A 20,110-nucleotide genomic window follows, 5' to 3' on the forward strand; every position below is an offset into this window, starting at 1 on the left:
CAGTTCTCCCTCTTTTATTGAGTTCCAGCTTCATTCCATTGTAGTCAGAGAAGATACACTGCATGATTTCAATATTTTTCTAATATACTGAGACTTATTTTGTGACATAATATATGGTCTATCCTGGAGAAGAGCCCATGTGCACTAGAGAAGAATGTGTGTTCTGTTCTTTGATGAAGTGTTATATATATCTGATAGTTCTAGTTGGCTTATTGTGTTACTTAAGTCTTCTATTTCCTTTTTAATCTGTCCAAATGTTCCATCCATTATTGAAAACGGTATAGTTAAATCTCCTACTATTAACATAGCCACTTTTGCTCCAATCCTCTCTTCTTCCAGACAAAGGCTTTCCTCCTATAGAGAAGATTATGGGAGTGAACTCAGCAGGACTGAGTTGTGTAGCACAGCATCTCTTGCACCATTGCTTATAAATCTCAGTCTATGTGGGGAGGGTTAACAGGAGTTCAGAACAGCAGAGATGCTTTGCATCATCATACCCGGGGACATCCGAGGACACTAAGTGGAAAGGCTGCATTGCTCTTACTTCATGTCAACATCAGAGATTAGATACATATGAGCATTAAAAGCTGCCTCCAGGAATAGAGACAATATTTCTATTAAAGTTTATTTTTTCTGCAAGAGCTATATCTTGTAATGAGGAATTCCATAAGTAGGACAACATGGTGAGAGGTAATATTATCTAATGTTAACACCAATCAGCTCTCTAGTGCTTTCAGAGCTGCTCACTAATCATCTTCTTCTTCCTATTATTTATAAAGCCATTAATAAAGAAGGTGCTGACTTGAATAATGTCCCCCCAAAATCATATCGTCTTAGAACCTGAGTGAGACCTTATTTGGAAATAGGGTCTTTGCCAGTATAACCAAGTGAAGCTGAGGTCATGCTGGATTAGAGTGGGTCGGAAACTCAATTACTGGTGTCCTTAAAAAGAGAGGAAGGTTTGACATACAAAGACACAGACACACATAGAAGGAAGACATCCATGGGAAGACAAAGGCAGAAATTACAGCAATGTAATGGCGGGCCAAGGAATGCCAAAGATAGCTGGGAGACCCCAGAAGCTTAGAAGAGGCAGGGAGAAGTTCCTCATACAGACTTCAGAAAGAGCATGACCCTGCTGGTGGCTCGACTTTGGACTTCGAGCTTCCAGAACAGTGAGAATGAATTTCAGTTGCTTTACAGCACCCAGTCTGTGGTAATTTGTTATAACAGCATTAGGAACCTAGTACAAAGTCCAATTCCTTCTTCTATTTTTATGGGGCCCTTCTTTTTATACTCTCCATGCATAGTATATATTTATAGTCTTTAAGCCTATTCCTGATTTATAATAAAAACTGACCCCTGACTTCCTTTGCATTAGTTGGTATTGGCTCTTGACAATGGCATTTGAAAGTCTAAATAAATTATATCCACTATTTCCCCTTTACTCATATGTTGCCTATTACTCAAACAATTTTAACTTGGAGGTAAGGGATGAATTCTTTTAAAAACGTCATCCTATTCTTTTAATATGTTCATTTCTGTGATAAGTCCATCCTTCATTATAAAGCCTACTCTGTGTGGATGTGAGAATCACTGATTTATCATTGCCGGTGTTCCCTGCCCCTCCCCAGCCCACCCTATCCCACTCCCACTTTGTACAAGAGTCCCATTGGCAATTCTCTCATTCTGCATTTGCGGTAGCAGCTCATATATTTTGGCAGACAATTTTTTTATTTTACTTTTGGGCTCCTTCAGAATATGAGACAAACTAACTACATGATGATACAAGCATATGTGGTTTTGTTATTTAAGTCTGGTTAATCCAACCCTCTAAAACACATTCCTAAATCAGGTGATAATGGATAATCAGTGATAAGGATCCATTGAGCTGTTCAGGTTAAATGTGTTCTGGTAATTAAAAGTTTGCACTGAGCCCACCAAACTCCTGCATAGGAGTGCAAGAATCAGAGCCTGGTCTCATTCCAGAGTAAAGTCTGATCTCCCTATACTGATATACAGGATTCCTGCCCCCCTCTACCCATAACTTGGCCCTGTAGGGCTCTCCATTTCTGCCCCAGCTCTGTCTCCCCATTGTTCCACACACAGACTCTGAGCATTCCTGCCTCATTTTATTGGACCACAAAGTCTATTCTAACTTGCACTATGACTAAATTTTACAATTATCATGTTTTCCCAAATTCATGGGAAGCTGCTTAATGGTGGGGACCATGTCTCCCATCTCTTTGAAATCCCATCACCCAATACAGCATTTAGGTTAATTCTATTTCAAAAAGGTGGTAAAATGTCATAATATTTATCGTACCTACTTAAGTGCCCACACACTCTCATTTTTTTAAAAGGGCATCTGGTTTCCCCTGCCTGAATTAGGTAATAGCTTATTCATTAAAAAGTGTGAACCATGCCTCATTATAACCCTCATATCATGAAATCCACAGTTGGGATTTCAGGTCAGTTGGTTTCCACTTTTTTCATGAAATCTGGGGGTTAAAAGACTGTTTTCCAGTCCTTCTCTGACTTTTATTTTTAAGAGAATCAGGAAAGGTAGAAACACACAGATGAAATAATAAGAATGTCAGCAACTCAAGCACATGAGAAAGAGGCTCTTTCCCTTTCCATTTGATAATGAAGAAAATAGGAAAACCCCCTCCACCAAGGGCAAAGTCCCCTTAGCAACTGTAGGTTTCACCAAACACACACACACAAAAACACTCAAATTTTGAACACCGTACAAATTGTTCCCAAACTGGAAATTTGCCAAGAGTATGTTTAGGACACGCTCCATTCAGCTGAGAAACCTCAGGGAGGAACACACCTAGTGATAGAGGACAAATTCTTAAAACCTGTTGGGAATGCACCAAAGGAAACTAGGACAATGGATCATAGAGGCTTGTTTTGAGGCACACTGTCCTTTGAAGGAGTCACCCCTTGCAGAACCATCAGAGCTCAGGTCTAATCAGCCTCACAGTGGCCTGGGAGAGAGCATCACTCCTGTCCTCCCACAAAGGTAAGCCACTTCCAGCACCCGACTCGGGTTGCCCAGGTGAGGAGAGAAGTGAGAAATGGCACTCTTGGTGAGAGGAAAGGCAAGCAGACTCCCAGGGGAGAGGGACATGAAGCCAGCTGAGCAGCCCTTCATGATGGGATTCCAGGGCAAGAGCTGGCTGCTGTAGTCTCAGCCTTGGGTCTACAAGACACAGGAACTCTTTTTGATGCTACTGCTCACAGTCAGGCTCCTCCTCACTGTCTTCCCCCAGGGGAAATTCCTTTGTGGTCTTCTGGTTTGCATATATATCCGGATCTCCGTGGGGGAATCCTGGCTCAGAATTGGTTGCAGCAAGAAAAAGAGAAAACATGGCACCTCTTCTACCTGCTTCCCCACCACCTTACCCCACAGCTGGTGTAAGTCTAGTGTTGCTCAGAAAAGACTCCTAACAGGCATAGGACCCTCTTTCTGCATCCTGTAAATCAAGGGGCCTTCCAAGGTATCCAGGCATACCAACTCTGCCCAGTACAAAATTCTGATATGCTTTTAATTGGATCCTAGCTGCGTTAGTGCAATCTAGAGCAGGGACCCTCCCCTATCAGGTTTTCCTGTCTTTTTCCTTCCTTTGAGCAACCTCCACCTCCATCTCCAACCCATCCACGCCCTCAGGGTGCTCATGCTGAAGTAAGAGAAAAGTACATTTTTAACTAAAAGTACGGGTTGTTATTCTTTCCATGGGATGTTTGTACTTTAAAAGAGGATGACCTGGTAAGAATAATGCCAGACTCATATGAACAAGTGAATGAATGAAGAAGGGTGTTCAGTGGAATTCTGCCCACTTATGAGGGGGAAGGTGTAATAGTTTGATATTTCACACCTTCCTTGTAACTATAGGATGCCTTGGGTGACCCCTTGCCCTTAATTCTTTCCTTCTTTCCTTAAGACCATTCTTAAAAGCCCTGTGTAAGAGAGGAGATGATTATCTAGGGAAAGCAAAAAAAGGAGTTAGGAACCATGGCAAAGTGGAAAGACTATCAATAGAGGGAGGTCATATAAGCACAGGATAAAAGGGAATGAGAGCCACAGTGGAGGGTATTTGTTTAGCAGGAGTTAGAGTCCCTTACAAGCTTCTCCTCCTTGCTTGGGGGGTTCTGCAGGTAATAGCAGAGAGGAGCGTAGACGATGTTGACAACCCCAATGATCACCATGAGCCAGGGGAAGCCGATTGCCCGGACAATGGCACCACCAGTGGATGGGACTGTGAAGAGAAAAGCAAATGCACACGTGTTTTTTAAGCCTTTTTCTCATGGATGATACAATGCTAGAGCCAGCAGGGAGACCCAGAGGATGTCTGGGGTCCAATATCCAGAGCCTCTTGGCCCCACTTCTGACTGGTTAAAAAAAAATAGTAGATAAGGAAGAGTGGGGCACCAGGTCCTGGGTGCTTCCCTCTCTTCCACCCCAACCTACCTACTGCAAAGCCCATGCAGAAAGCTACATCCGCGATGGCATAGACACTCCCATACACAGAGGTGTGGCGCAGGTCTACCAGGTGTCCCATGATGGGCATCATGGAAGAGTCCATCATGCCTGTGGCCAGGACAAACAGGACACTGTTAGTTAGCTCTGTCCTCAGCCCCCTCCCTGCCGGGGACATCCTGACCTCCTCTCCTCCTCTGTTCGGTCTACTCTCTTTGCCTGCTCTCCTCCATTTATTTTTGTTTAGTTTTTTTAATCGTGAACTTACGTTATGACTACAGCCTCTAAAATTAGAAAGCTATTTTCCTCACTGACTGCCTAAGTCAATTGCCCCAATAATTTTTTAACAATCCAATAATTTTTAAAATATCCTCTATTATTGAAATGCAAGACTGTTTTCCTTAGGGAATTAGTCTCAATATTTAATGCAAATTCTCTCCCCCTGCTCCCATAAATTTCTTCTCTTTTGTTTAAACCTCCCCAAACCTACAATACTGTTTCTCTTCCTCTTTTATTAAAGACCTTTTAATTAAGACACCAGGGTTACATTAACCTGCTTAAGCAATAATCTCCCTTTTATGTAGTGCTCCTCAGTGAAGTCCCAGATCAGCAAAGTGTCTTTCATCAGCCTGTTTGGTTTGTCTCTCTTGTGTTCTCTGCTTTTGTTGGATTAGAGATCCTCAAATTTTCATTCAGCCCCAAGCTCTATTCCATGTTATGCAGTTTGTACTAATAAATTCATCAGGTAGGAATTAGGAGCCCACTCTCACACCCCTACCAGCTGTACTCCTACTCCGTTTGCCTTTCCACCTACCCCCTCTGATGAGAAAAGCGGGAGGGGGGAGACATCTGACCAAACCAACATTCAGAGGCTTCTCATTTCCCTAAAGAGCACTTCTTAACTATGGCAAAGCCAAGTCCTGCATTGAGACCAATGAAATCAAATTTATGGTGAGCCAGAAGAACCTGCAGGGGGAAACGTGGATGTGGTCATCAGCAGCAAGTTGTGTTATTGTGAGAACAAATACTCAAAAGGTTTTCACGTGACATGCATCTATTAAGCATGTGCACTGTGCCATGTATGCTATCTCTTTGGATTCTCACACCTTCCCTGTGAAGAAGAATCTACTTCCATTTTGAAGATATGAAAACCAGAATGGTGCCATTTGGATCCAATGCTCTACCCAAAGTTACAGAGCTAATAAGGGGTAAGATGAAGTTTGAACCTCAGACTTACCTCCTTATACCATCACAATGGTCCTTTCTGTCATGGACTCTCCCCTTTCTCCACCCCCATCCTGATCCCTACCCAAACACAACGTCTGTCTTCATTATTCACAGAATGGAGTTGCTTCTGTTTTCAATTGGCAACACCTTCCAAAGGTCTTATTGAAATCCCAAACTTGGTGGCCATTGGAACAACAAGCCAGAGAACAGAGGCCCATAGCCAATTACCCATTAGCTAGAGGGAGAAAGTGGCACATTAGCAAGCTGTGAAACTCATTCTCATCGCTCTCCTGACAAAACACTAGATGACTTTCCTTCCCACAATTTCGGGTTCCTTACTTCCCTTCCTGGGCACCTGCCCTTCCTGCCACCCAACCCTGCCATCCCAGCACATTCAATGCCTACCCTTGGGTGAGCCCTTGCTCTCTTCTGGGTGTCATTCACCCCTCGAAGGCTCAGCACACACTTTAGATATTAGTGGCTCTTAGAAATTTTAGGGGTTACTCCCTCACAGGGGTATTTCTATTTTATCAAAAATTGGTGAGGATTCACTGTGGACTCCTCATGTGCCAGACACAGGGTTTGTGGTTTATATGGAATAACTCAACAACCTTGTTAGATAGAAATGATTGGAATCCTCTCCACACTGATGAGGCTACTGAACACCATAGAGACTAAGTAATCTGTTCAAGGTCACACAAATAGGTAGTGGCAAAACTGGTAGTGAAAGCAGAGCCCTCCCAAACTCCAGATCAGGGCCTCCAGGCTTTCCCGAGTGCGGACGCTGGGTCAGGCTCTGTGCTACAAACTTTATAGCTATGTTCACTTACCTCATGCCTCTGAGGCAAGTGTGCTGAGGATCTCCATGCAGAGAGAACAGGAAGTTTAGGGAGCTTAAAGGGGGATCTTGAAAATGGAAAAGGCTTTCTTTCTTCTTCTACCAATGTTCCAGTGCCAGAGTCTGAAGCACAAATAATGGTTTCCCTATTGACTTATGGGGCCCTGGCAGATGGGATGACTAAATGAAGTCTTAAAATGCACTATTTTGCTGGCCTCAGAAATAGATACGAATACACATTACCTCATATGCCCATACATAGAGCTCAGGGTTCTGGCCCCACCTTCCCCACCTACCCTCAAGGGGATGCCAGCTTCAACTGGTGGCAGCTCTCCTGGTGCTACACAAGCAGAAGTGGTCTTTCCAATGACCTATGCCAAGTCAATCCTCTGCTCATTTTAAAGTAAAGTGATCTTTAATGTCTGGATTTCTCACTCAACTAGTCCCTATTATACTTACACAGAGCAAGCTGATCCCTACTACCACCATTCCAACCAGTGAGCACAGCCACCTACAAGAAAAAAGCCATTATTACACCATACCATGCTATGGTGAGAGATCCCTTCCTGCTGCCACCCATCTCCACCAGCACTGGCCTGCCCTACTGCCCTGAAAGCCAGCAACCATTTAGGACCTGAGAAGATGAGTCAGCCCCACAGGTCCAGGTTGTATCCAAAAGAGCTCTTTCCCTGCCCTTTCCTTGCCCTCCTCTCTTCCCTGGCTCATCTGTTCCATAGTAGAGTACATACTGGGATATATTCTTTTCGTTTGTTAAAGGAATCAGGTGATTCAGAAAATACATGGCCCATGACAGTAATACCAAAATTTGGATCTTGCTATTTCCCAGTTCAAATGATAACTTCTTGCTATCTCCAACCTATTCATATTTTATTTGGTCTTGAATGTTATCTTCAGTCCTATAAGGATGCCAAGTTTCATTCCTTTATGATCTCCTAGCACTGGTTTTTAGACTTTAAAAAATATTTACACTGAACACCAAAGATAAAAGTAAAGCTGTTCTGATTGTAATGGAGCAACAGAACCTAGACTTATACCTCCAGCCCTCAATTGGTGGCACTTCTGGGGCAACTCTTTAGGGCTCCATGGAATGGTTTGACCATCACTGCTCCAATATACTCCTTTTTTCATGGCTTTTCCCTGTGGGATTATTTGTATCTCTTCGACCATAGAGCAAACATCTGGAGAGCAAAGGGTGTCCTTCACATAACCACTGCCTCTTCCAAGCAACAAGCTCAGGACCTCCCTTTTTCCATACTGCTCTCACCACTAACCCAACCCCCATCCTCCCTTGTCATGAACTTTCAATCTCAGAGAAGCTGTTCCTCATCCCAGGTGGAAGGGAATCCCCACAGGACTCTCCCTTCTTACATTCCTACCCCCTTCCCAGCTGTCCAGGCTACATACCGGCCCATCTTGTTGGCCAGCACACCGAAGAGGTTGGTGTCAATAAAGTCGGACAAGCTGGCAGGCAAGAAAGCAAGACCTGTAGAAGGACAAAGATGCCCACTTTAGGACATGTGCAATTTACTCTCATAACCCCTTCCCTTCTAAAAGACAGTGAAGCCCCGCTATTACCTCCAAGCATCCCCAAACCACAACTGTTCAACTGTTTTGTGGTCTGTGATCCTTCTGCAACCCCAGAGCACATGTCATGAGACTCCACACCTCTCTTTCCCTCAGGGCAGGGCTTTGTTTAGTTTCAATACATTGAATGTACTTCCAGCTCCCCACTTCAGACTTCCTGGTCAACGGCCCTAATGAACCATTCTCATGTAGAAAATACTGTGGATATCAGCATAAAAACATGAGCTTTGGAGGAAGACATTCCTCCTGGGAAGGAAAAGCATCCCTTCCCTGCTATTTATCAGCTCTGTGACCATGGGTAATTTAATAAACCTCTCTGGGCTTTGATTTCCATATCTGGGTTCAAATCGTTGGCTCTGTGACTTTGGACAATTTACGTATCCTGAATATTATTTATTTATTCATTCATATATTCAATACTTTTAATGAGATTTTACCATGTGCCAAGTTTGGGCCTAAAAACAGAGGGATAAATAAGATAGACAAAATCCCAGCTCTCATTAACCTTATATTCCAGGGAAGCGAGACAGACAAAAACCAAGCAAACAAATAAATGAAAGAGATAATTTTTAAAAATGGTAAGTTCTATGAAGAAAATTTAACGTTTTGGGTGCTATGATAGTTAGTGACTGGGAAGAAGGGCCCCTTAGGTTTAGGGGTTCAGGAAAGGCCTCTCTGAGGAGGTGACATTCAAGCTGAGATCTGAATGGCCAGAGAAGAGCACTTCAAGCAGGAAAAATAAAATGGAAGCAAAGTTTGATCAATTAGGTGGCTGGAAATCATTTACTGAGATGGCCAAGTCTGGTGGCAGAGGAAGAGCTGTAAGGGAACATGATAAGTTTGAAATGTCTATTAGATAGCCAATGGAGATGGCAGGCAGTTGGATAAAGTCCAGAACTTGAAGGAGAGGCCACAAACGCAAATATAAATTTGGAACTTATTGGTTTACACATGTTTTTTTAAGCCATGAAAGAGGATGGGATGATCCAAGAGCTATCAGGTAGAAAAGTCTAGATATCAAAGGTGTGAGTCTTGGAGGACTCAACCTCTAAAAGTTAGCAACAGAGGAGGAGACAGCAAAGGTGATAAAGTGACTCAGAAGAAGCTGAAAGGGGATGGAATCCAAAAGGCAAGGAGAAGTTCAGCTTTTGATAGGAGCTAGGATGTTTCAATCACAATTGGAGAGAAGCCAGGAGAAAAGGCAGTGAATGAGGGTATTAGTTCAGAAAAGTGGATTCATTTAGTGATGGGGAACTGTGAGTTCCCGTCTCATTGCTTATATTCTCTCAAGAAATAGGAAGAAAAGTCAGTGGCTGAGAATGATGATGGTGAAGGGGTGGGCATGCACAGGAGGTTTGAATGGAAAATAGTGCAACATACTACTTTACTGCAGTTCATTGCTGTTCCTAGATAGTGTATTTTTTATATATTGGCAACCCTGTGTTGAGCAAGTCTATTGGCACCATTTTTCCAATAGCATGTGCTCACTCAGTGACTCTGTGTCACATTTTGGTAATTTTCACACTATTTCAAATTTATTCATTGTTCTTATATCTTTTATGGTGATCTGTGGTCAGCGATCTTTTATGTTACTATTGTAATTGTTTTGGGGCTCTACAAAACTGCACCAATATAAGACAGTGATCAATCAATAAATGTTGTAGCGTTCCGACTGCTCCATGGATGGCTGTTCCCCTGTCTCTCTCCCTTTCCTTGAGTCTCCCTGTTCCCTGAGGCACAAGAATATTAAAATTACGCCAGTCACTAGACCTATAATGGTTCCTAAGTGTTCCTGTGAAAGGAAGAATCACATGTCTCTCCCTTTAAGTCAAAATTCCACAAATGATTCAGCTTAGTGAGAAAGGTACATTGAAAGTCCTGACAGGCCAAAAGCCAGGCCTCTAACACTAAACCGTTAGCCAAGTTGTAAATGCAAAGGCAAAGCTCTTGAAGGTGAACTGTGAGGATATCAATGAAAAAATAACAAGGAAATTAAGGTGGTGCTCATGAATGATAAGAAAGGGAAGCAACCTTATTGCTGAAATGAAGAAAGTTTTAGTGATCTGAATAGATCAAAGCAGCCACAATATTCGCTTAAGCCAAAGACTAATCCAGAGCAAGGCCCTAAGTGTCTTTAATTCTATGAAGGTGAGAGAGGTGAGGAAGCTGCAGAAGAAAAGTTTGAACCTAGCAGGGATTGGTACCTGAAATTTAAGGAAAGAGGCCATCTCCACAACTTCCACATAAAAGTCCAAGGTGAAGCAATAAGTGCTTATGTAGAAACTAAGGCAAGTTATCTGAAAATCTAGCTGTGATAATTGAAGAAGGTGGCTACACTTAACAACAGATTTTCAGTGTAGACTAAACAGCCTTCTATTGGAAGAAGATGCCATTGAGAAGTTTTACAGCTAGAGAGAAAAGTCAATGCCTGCCTTCCAAAGACAGGCTAACTCTCTTGTTAGGGGCAAAGGCAGCTAGACTTGAGGCTGAAGCCATTGGTTGCTCATATACCATTCCAAAAATCCTAGGGCCCTTAATTATGCTAAATCTACATTGCCTATGCTCTACCAATGGAAAAACAAAGCCTGATTTATTAGATGAGGTCAAACTATCAACATAACAGGAGTTTGGGAAACGTTTATTTCAACTTAAAACTTTGAGGGGTTCAAAACTTCATTGGAAGAATTAACTACAGATGTGATGGAAATAGCAAGAGAACAGAATTAGAAGTAGAACCTGAAGATATGATTGCAATCTCATAATAAAACTACTGGATGAGGAGTTGCTTCTTATGGATGATCAAAGACAGTGGCTTCTTGTGATGGAATCTACTCCTGGTGAAGATGCTGTGAATATTATTGAAATGACAACAAAGGATTTAGAATATTACATAAACTTAGTTGATAAAGCAGCAGCAGGGTGTGAAAGGATCAGCTCCCATTTGGAAAAAATTCTACTGTGGGTAAAATGCTATCAAACAGCATCGTATACTACAGAGAAATCTTTTGTGGAAGGAAGAGCCCATCAATGCAGCAAACTTCATTGTTGTCTTATTTTAAGAAATTGCCACAGATCAGAGAGACACAGACTTCACTTCTCTCCCAGAAAAATAGCTAGAGGACAGTCAGAATGGAATGGAAAAAAAGTGTTCTACTGTTTAGGGCACCAGGGGAAGGCAGGACACCACCCAGAAGTGAGAGGAGCAAAGGAAAAGAATCGCATTGAGAAACCTCTGTGAGTAAAATCTGCAGCTGCAGCTGCTGGCACCCATCCCCTGACTCTCAAAGCAGACACCTTTGAATTCTCCAGCACTTGGTCAGTGCCTATGGACACAAAGGGCCACAGGGGTCCACCTCCCTAGGAAAGGAGAGAGCGAGGGATGCAGCCTAAGTCTGATTCTGCTTTTGGCCAATAAATTTGGGCTGCTGTGTCCCATGAGACTTTCCATGTTGGGTGGGGGGGCGCCATTGTTTGCCCTGTGCGCCAGCACCAGATGAAGGAGATCCAACTCTCTCAAACACCCTCTTCACTGACTGGGACTTGTTATTGAGGACACAGAGAGGAGTGGAACTATTTCCTATCTGGAAGAAGGGAACGGGCTGTCAGACAAGTTTGGAGAACAGACTCTGGGAAAGTTTTGATTTGTGAATCTGTGAATAGCCCTGAGGCACAATCCTTTGTCAGGTTGCTCTGGTCTGGTTGCAGCAAACACATTCTGACCAGGGTTTGAACTGAGAGGTCTGATAAAGAGCACCATCTCCTGGCAGACCAAGGAAGTATATGGGAGGAAATTGAAAGTAAATAAAAGCAAATCCTTTGTCCCCAGGCTCTGGCTTCCGCAGGGAACATCTTTGCGCCCTTTCTGGGCATTTCTCTTCCATTGTATTTGGCTCGGAGTGGATGACAATGGCCCCACCTATCTGGCATCAATGGACTGTGGAGTAGCATCTGAACAAGGTCAGGAAAGCCGCTAGCCAGCCTGTGTGATTCCTCATGATTCAAGATGGATTGACATCAAATTTCACTTCTTTAGCAATAGTATCTTATAGCTTTCATAAAATACTAGAGAAAAATGATGGGATTCATGAGAATCATTTAAAAAAACTAGTAATAGACGATTTTGATGATGAAAAGATTTGGCAAAAACTGGATTTCAATGCAAACCAGTTTTGCTGCGCTTCTAGGATACAGCTAATGAAACTGCTGAAGAAGAAGACATTAGTCTTCTCCCAGAGAATGAAGAGGAGTGGAAGAGGATGGCTCAGAGATGGAAGCTGAAGGCTAAGAGGTACAGGACTTGGAGGATAGAGAAGAAGTGTTAGAACTTGAATGTGATGATCTTAAAGGGGATGAGAGAGCTAAAAACTCAAGCAGATCTGATCTGAGGATAAGGCTCATATAGCAGTTTGATATTATTGATGAATTCCAAAAAGATATATTGGATTATGTATGTAAACTGATCTTTTCCTCTGGGCATATTAGATTATATTGGATTCATAGCTTTACTTGATTAAATAATTATGTAAACTTCTTGTGCCAGTAGGGTGTTGAGGCCCCACCCTTTGGTGGGTGGGGACTAACACATAAAAGGCATGGCAAAGGACAGAGTTAAGGGCTTTTAATGTTGGAGTTTCGATGTTCGAGTTTGATGCTGATGCTGGAGACCCAGGGAGAGACAAAGCCACTGATCTGATAGTACACAGCTTACCTTGTGGAAAAAACAGAGGCGCTTAACCCAGAGGAACCCAGGAAGGCTGAATCCTCACAGATGTTGGCAGGCGTCTTGCTGCAACATGTGAAAATAGACTTTGGTGAGGGAAGTAACTTATGCTTATGACCTGGTATCTCTAAGCTCCTACCGGAAGTAAACACCCTTTATAAAAACCAACCAATTTCTGGTATTTTGCATGAGCACCCCTTTGGCTGACTAATACAGTTGACTTTTCAGTGATGAGGATTCTGACCATGACTTTGATATCAGCAAACCAGAACAGCAGAGCAAGATGCAAAACAAAGTGCCTGGGAAACCAAGAGAAAAGTCCAGAGCAGAGGATAAGTTCTTCGAACTATCTGAATTGGAGACCTTTTTAGAAAAAGTAGAAAAAGAATAAGAGAAAAAAGGTGGCAATGAGGAAGAAGATGTAATTTTTTTTGAAGATATTGCTTCAGATGAAGATGAGGGAGAACTGTTTGGAAAATTGAAAACTTGAGTTAATTAAAAGTTGCAGACACTTGAAATACATAGATTTATTTGATTTGCTTGAAAGCAATGAAGACATAGCAGGTAATTATGATGAGAAGGGTTAAAATGAAGAAAGGAAAAAAAATTGCTGAAGAAGATGAAGAAGGCATCCCTGAATCAGATGAAGATGATGTCTTTGAAGAAAGTGAAGGCAGTAAGAAACATAAAGGAGGTTAGAAGCGAATGACCTTTGCTTTGCCAGGTGATGAAGATGGAGAAACTAAAGATGGAAATACCTTAAATGTAAAGAGTGATTCTGATGTAGTTAAATCATCTCTTGAAAAAAGGCAAGAAAAAATGAATGTCCAAACTGTATCTTTCGAAAAAGACTTGTTGGAAAAAAACAATAAAAAACGTTGGCAGCTTCAAGAAGGGACAGCCCAAAAGAGAGCAGAAAATAGCCTCTTAGAAGAGTCCCTACACTTTGATCATGCAGTCCAGATGGCACCCATGATCACAGAGGAAAGTACCCTTCAACTGGAAGATATCATTCAGTAGAGGATAAGAGATCAGGCTTGAGATGATGTCATCCATTAAAAAAAAAACCTAAGGAGGATGAAAATGAATATAAAAAGCATCTGACATTAGATCATGAGAAAAGTAAATTGAGCCTTGCTAAAATATATGAACAGGAATATGTCAAAATCAACCAGCAAAAATGGAGGAAGAAAAACTAGATTGTGTAGATATTCAAGAGATGATGGATTCACTCTTAAAATTGTATGCCCTATAAAACTTCCATTTCATACCTAAACCTCCTGTACCAGAGATTAAAGCTGTATCAAATCTGCTAGCCACAACCGGGAGGAAGTGACTCCAGGGAGTACTAGTGACACAGCTCTCCTGGCCATAGAGGAAATTAAGGGGAAAAAAAGTTTGAGGTATAAAAACAGAGAATAAGGCTACCGACAATAAGCGAGAACAAAGGAAAGAGAAATATCAAAAGTATATGACAATAAAGAAGGAGAAGCAGAGAAACCTGCTACAGAAGAGTAATCCAGATGAGGCAGGGAAGTACAGCAAAGCAGTCACTTCAGAGATATTAAAACAGCTGACCAAGCAGGCAAAGCCTCCTTGTTAAGGGATGAAGGTAAAAACAAGACCTTAAAGACATCTCAAGCATTCTTTTCTAAACACAAGATCAAGTGAAAATGCAAAGAATATAGAAAAGAAGAAGAAAAGACAGGATCTTTCTTTCATAAATTAAAGTTGTAGTATATTTTGTACATAATATAAATATTAATGGGTAATCTTATATTCTTTGATAGGTCTGCTTAAATTAAAATGTTTGAGAACTGAAAAAAAAAGTTAATAAATAAAAATGGCCTTTTGGGGCCTATACAAACTCTTTCCCCAGGTCTGTGGAAGAAGATCTGCAACCCATAACTGGGTCCATGTCCCAGATTCAAGCAACTAAACAGGGATAATGCTAAGGAGCTAGAACAGATTGAAGCAAGAATCAAAGAACGGCAGTAACGTACAGCCTCCCACCACTAAATCCCTACATAAGAGAGAAAAGAGAAAAATTGAGCATCAGAATAAACTCATCAACATATCAGATGCCTGGACAGCAGCAAAAAAATTACAAGCCATACTAAGAAAATGGAAGATATGGCCCAAGCAAAGGTAAATATCAAAGCCCCAGATGAGGCACAGAATTTGAGAAAAATAATCAAAGACGTTCATACAAATCTCCTAAATCAAATCAACAAGTTGAAAAAAAAAACATGGCTAAAGAGATAAAGGACATCAAGAGAACACTAGGAGAGCACAAAGAGGAATTTGAAAACTTGAAGAGAAAAGTGAAATTAAAGACACAATAGGTGAGATCAAAAACACATTATAGAGAGGATGTAGAATTTTTCCAAGTCAACACGTATACTATATCTAACCTTTAAACCCATCGCTATATCCCATTTTGCTAGTAAGAGATCCAGACATTATATTGGGGCTTCAATATTCAGGAAGTTCTCGATCCCAGAGTGGTCCAACAATGGCAGCGGAGGAATACTGGTATAGGATAGTATTGACAGGGGATATATGGCTGACAGGGAGCTATACAGGGCATATGTCCAGGGTGCATGGTAATGTTTGGATATACTCATAGTGGCAACAATTAAAAACTACAGCTGGGGGGTACTGGGTCCCTGGCCGGGGGTGCTGTGCCCTGGTCCCTAGGGGAGAAGTGGCAGTCCCCCAAGTGCAGCAGCAAGGACCGAGAAGGAATGAGGGTCTAACAGTGAGCCCCTGAAACTAATAACTATGCTTGTGAGCCTATACACCTGAAATAAGAACAAGGCCTAGAGCAGCACTGTGCCTGGGAATTTCCTCCTGACAGCTTTCATGTTCCTCAAATGTGGCCAGTCTCGAAGCCTAACTCAGCATCTAAATGCAATGCCTTCCCCCCAGCGTGGGACATGACACCCGGTGATGAGCCTCCCTGGCACCGAGGGATCACTATCAACTAACAACTGATAATGCAACTGGAAAATGGCCTTGAATTGAAGGTTCGATGCGGATCAGTAGAATATCCCTGTCTACATAGAATAATATGACTTTAAAATGCTGTTTGACCTAATGTAATGGGGAAATAGAAAGGAGAAATGAGTTTATATGGCTATGAGTCTCTAAAAAAAAAAAAAGAGTCTGGAGGCTGTCGGAAGGATTGCCCTTATGCACAACTGAGCAGAGTCTAAGAGACAGATAAAGTAGATACAATCCCCAAGTATTGGTTCCTTTGAGGGCTAAAGGGACCCACGGGTTCTATGGTCATGGCAGATAGGGTTCACTGCCATGTCAGATGGTCCTTCTTTGGAGCTGGTGTTTCTGTGTGATGAAACTGGACCCAGAGGGGATCTCTTTTCATAAGACTATCATGCTAATTTACTGGAATTGTAGTTGGTATTGGGGTTTAAGATATATTTAGGGGATTGAATCTTTTTACTGACTATATGATAGCCAGGCCCTGAGCCTCCACAGACTCCAGCTCCTACAATCTGATTTATTGGACTCACCTCACTCAGCTAAGATGGAGTTGAAGAAGGACAACCACCACACCATGGAACCTAGAGTGCCTACAACTGAAAGCAGGAGGATTGCATTCAGTAACCATGTGGAATCTGAGCCCCCTCTTGACATAGAGGTGCAACGGACACAACCAATCCAAGGTCCACATAGAAGAGGTGGCATTGGAGTGGGAAAAGTGGACATGGTGGCTGATGGGTATGGGGAATGGCAGGAAGAGATGAGATGTGGACGTGCCTTTGGGACTTGGAGTTGCCCTGGATGGTGTTACAGGGGCAATCACCAGACATTGCAAATCCTCCCAGGGCCCACTGGATGGAATGGGGGAGAGTGTGGGCCATGATGTGGACCAATGACCATGAGGTGCAGAGATACCCAGAGATGTACTTACCAAATGCAATGGATGTGTCATGATGATGGGAGTGAGTGTTGCTGGGGGGGGAGGGGTGAGGTGGGGGTGGTGGGGTTGAATGGGACCTCATATTTTTTTAATGTAATATTTTTACAAAATCAATTTTAAAAACCACATTATAGAGGCATACAACAGCAGACTCAAAATGATAGAAGCAAGAACAAGTGATGCAGAATGCAGAACAGCTGAAATTGAAGAGACAGAAAAATGGAGAGAGAAAAGAATTTAAAAAAATGAGCAGGGCTCAGGGAGTTGAATAATTACATGAAGTATAACAACACACATGCCAGGGGAATCCAGACAGAGAAGAAAAGGGAAATGGGGCAGAAAAAGTATTTGGGGAAGTAATGGCCAAAAATTTCCCAACTCTCATGAATATAATGAATTTACATGTCCAATAAGTACAATGTAACCCAACCGAATAAATCTGAATAGACCTACTCCAAGATACATACTACTCACTATGTCAAGTGCCAAAGATAAACAGAAAACTCTAAGATAAGCAAGGGAGAAGCAAACCATCACATTTAAGGGATGCCCAATAAGACTTAGTGTGAATTTGTCATCAGAAACCATGGAGGCAAGAAGACAGTAGTGTGATGTCAATAGGAGAGTGAAAGGGAAAATTGTCCAGCTGAGAATTCTTTATCCACCAAAATTGCCCTTCACATATGAAGGCGAGTTTAAAATATACACAAATAAATCGAAATTGGGAAGCAGATGTGGGTCAAGCAGTTGGACACCCACATACCACATGGGAGGTCCTGGGTTCAGTTCCCAGTGCATCCTAAAGAAGACAAGCAAGACAGCAAGCTGACGCTGGCACAGCAAACTGACACAACAAGATGATGCAGTGAGATGATGCACCAAAGAGACACACTGAGGAAACATAATGAGAGAAACAACAAGCAAGGAGTGGAGGTGGCTAAAGTGATTCGGTGTTGGGAAGTGTAGGGTTCAGTTTCTGCTACCTCCTAAAAAAGAATATGAACAGGAGCAGACGGCTGGTGCAAACAATGGGGGTGGGGGGAGGAGATGCAGAGAAACAAATCTTTTTTAAAAAAGAAACTAAGAGAGTTCATAAAAAAGAATCCAGCTTTGCAGGAAGAATTAAAGGGAGGCTTACAGCCAGAAAGAAAAAGACAGGAGAGAGAGGCTAGGAGGAGAGTGTAGAAGGGAAGTCTTTCAGAAAGGATAATCAACAGAATAAAAGGACAGACAAAAATAAGTTCTGACATATGAAAATAAAAGAATAAAATGGTGAAGCATATAATTTATTTACAGTAATATCATTGACTATGAATGGATTAAAATCCCCAGTCAAAGTATGTAGACTGACATAGTGAATAAACTTTTTTAAAATTAAAAAAAAAAGAGTCCATTCATATGTGACTACAAAAAACTCACTTTAGACCCAAAGATACAAACCAGCTCAAAGTAAAATGTTGGGAAAAGATATTCCACACAAACAGTAAGAAAAAAACAGCAGGGGTATCTATACTAATATAAGACAAAACTGAATTTAAATGCAAAAAAGTTAAAAGAGATGCAAAGAACATTATATATTAATAAAAGGGACAATCCAGCAGGAAGAAGGAGCAGTCATAAATATCTATGCACTTAACCAGGATGCCCCAAAATACATGAGGCAAACTCTGGCAAAACGGAAGGGAGAAATACTTGACATCTCTACGATAATAGTTGGAGACTTCAACACACCACTTACTTCATCAGATAGAACAACTAGACAGAAGATCAACAAGGAAACAGAGAATTGAACAGTATTATAAATATCTCCGAAGAACTGAGAGCAGGGACATGAACAGGCATATGCACACTGATATTCATAGGGGTATTATTCACAATAGCTAAAAGATGGAAACACCATAGGTATCTATGAATTGAAGAATGGATAATCAAATTGTAGAGTATATGAACAATGGAATATTATGCAGCTGTAAGAAGAAATGAAGTTGTGAAGCATATGACAACATGGATGAACCTGGAGGACAATATGTTAAGAGAAGAAAGACAAACACAAAAGGGCAAATACTGTATCTTGCACTATTATGGACTAAATATATTATGTAAACTCATGGAGTTAACTAGAGTACAGGTCACCAGAAAATATAATGAGGTTAGAGAATGGAAAGTTGAGGGTTAATCTGTACAGACCTGGTAAAAAGACTGCTCATAAATCTTTAGGAATGAATAGAAATGGTGAGAGCACATCATAGCATTTGTATCTAGCAGTACTACTATATGGGTCTGACTGTGGTTGAAAGGGAAAGTCTAAGGTCATGTTATGGGACCATATAGCATAGCAAAACATCATGTGAAATATGAGTATGGGTAACATTGCATATACACGACTGTTTTTCTTTGGAACTGAACAAATGTACGTTGATGTTACAAGACATTAATGTCAGGCAAAAATACCACCAAAGCAAAATATAGATAGTAGTATGAAGTAATATTCTCATAATCTGACATTTAGAGTAAAAGAAAAAATGAAATATACTAATTGAAGGTAACTACAGCAAAGGTACTGCATATTGTTTGACTCTTGATACAAAATATAAATGCAAATAAATTAGAGACAGAAATGGAATAGGAGCTAAGTATGGCAGGGGAAGCATAGAGAGATTAAGAAGTGATTACTAAGGTGTAGAGTTTAAGTGTCTATTATTATTGTTGTTGTTGTTGTTGTTGTTTTATTACTATTATTAAAACAGTGAAAATGCTCTAATAATGATTGAAGTGATGAATGCAAAACTATGTGATTATGCCTAATACCATTGATTGTACACTTTGGATTGATTGTATCCTTTATTAATATGTATCATTTAAATTGATTTAAAAAAAGAAATGGCCACAGCCACCCCAACCCTCTTTAGCCACCAGCCCAATCAGTCAGCAGTCATCAACATCACGGCAAGACATTCCACCAGCAAAAAGATTATGACTTGCTGAAGGCTCATACAATGGTTAGCATTTTCTAGCAATAAGGTATTTGTTTTTTTAGGAGGTACCAGAGATTGAACCCAGGACTTCATATATGGGAAGCAGGTACTCAACCACTTGAGCTATATCTTCTCCCAATAAAATATTTTTCAATTAAGGGATATACATTTTTCAGATATAATGATATTACATACTTAGTAGATAATAGTATAGCATAAACATAACTTTTATATGCACTGGGAAACAAAAAAAATCATGTGGCTGCTCTATTGCAATATTCACTTTGTTGTGGTCATCTAAAATTGGACCTGC

General features: G+C 41.3%; 1 pseudogene; it reads left to right on the plus strand.

The window, feature by feature from the left end:
* The first annotated feature begins 12,062 nt into the window (after window positions 1-12,062).
* Window positions 12,063-14,613, plus strand: LOC131273014 (U3 small nucleolar ribonucleoprotein protein MPP10 pseudogene; annotated as a pseudogene).
* Window positions 14,614-20,110: the final 5,497 nt, after the last annotated feature.

This window comes from Dasypus novemcinctus, chromosome 29 (genome assembly GCF_030445035.2).
Source record: "Dasypus novemcinctus isolate mDasNov1 chromosome 29, mDasNov1.1.hap2, whole genome shotgun sequence".
Taxonomy (NCBI): Eukaryota; Metazoa; Chordata; class Mammalia; order Cingulata; family Dasypodidae; genus Dasypus; species Dasypus novemcinctus.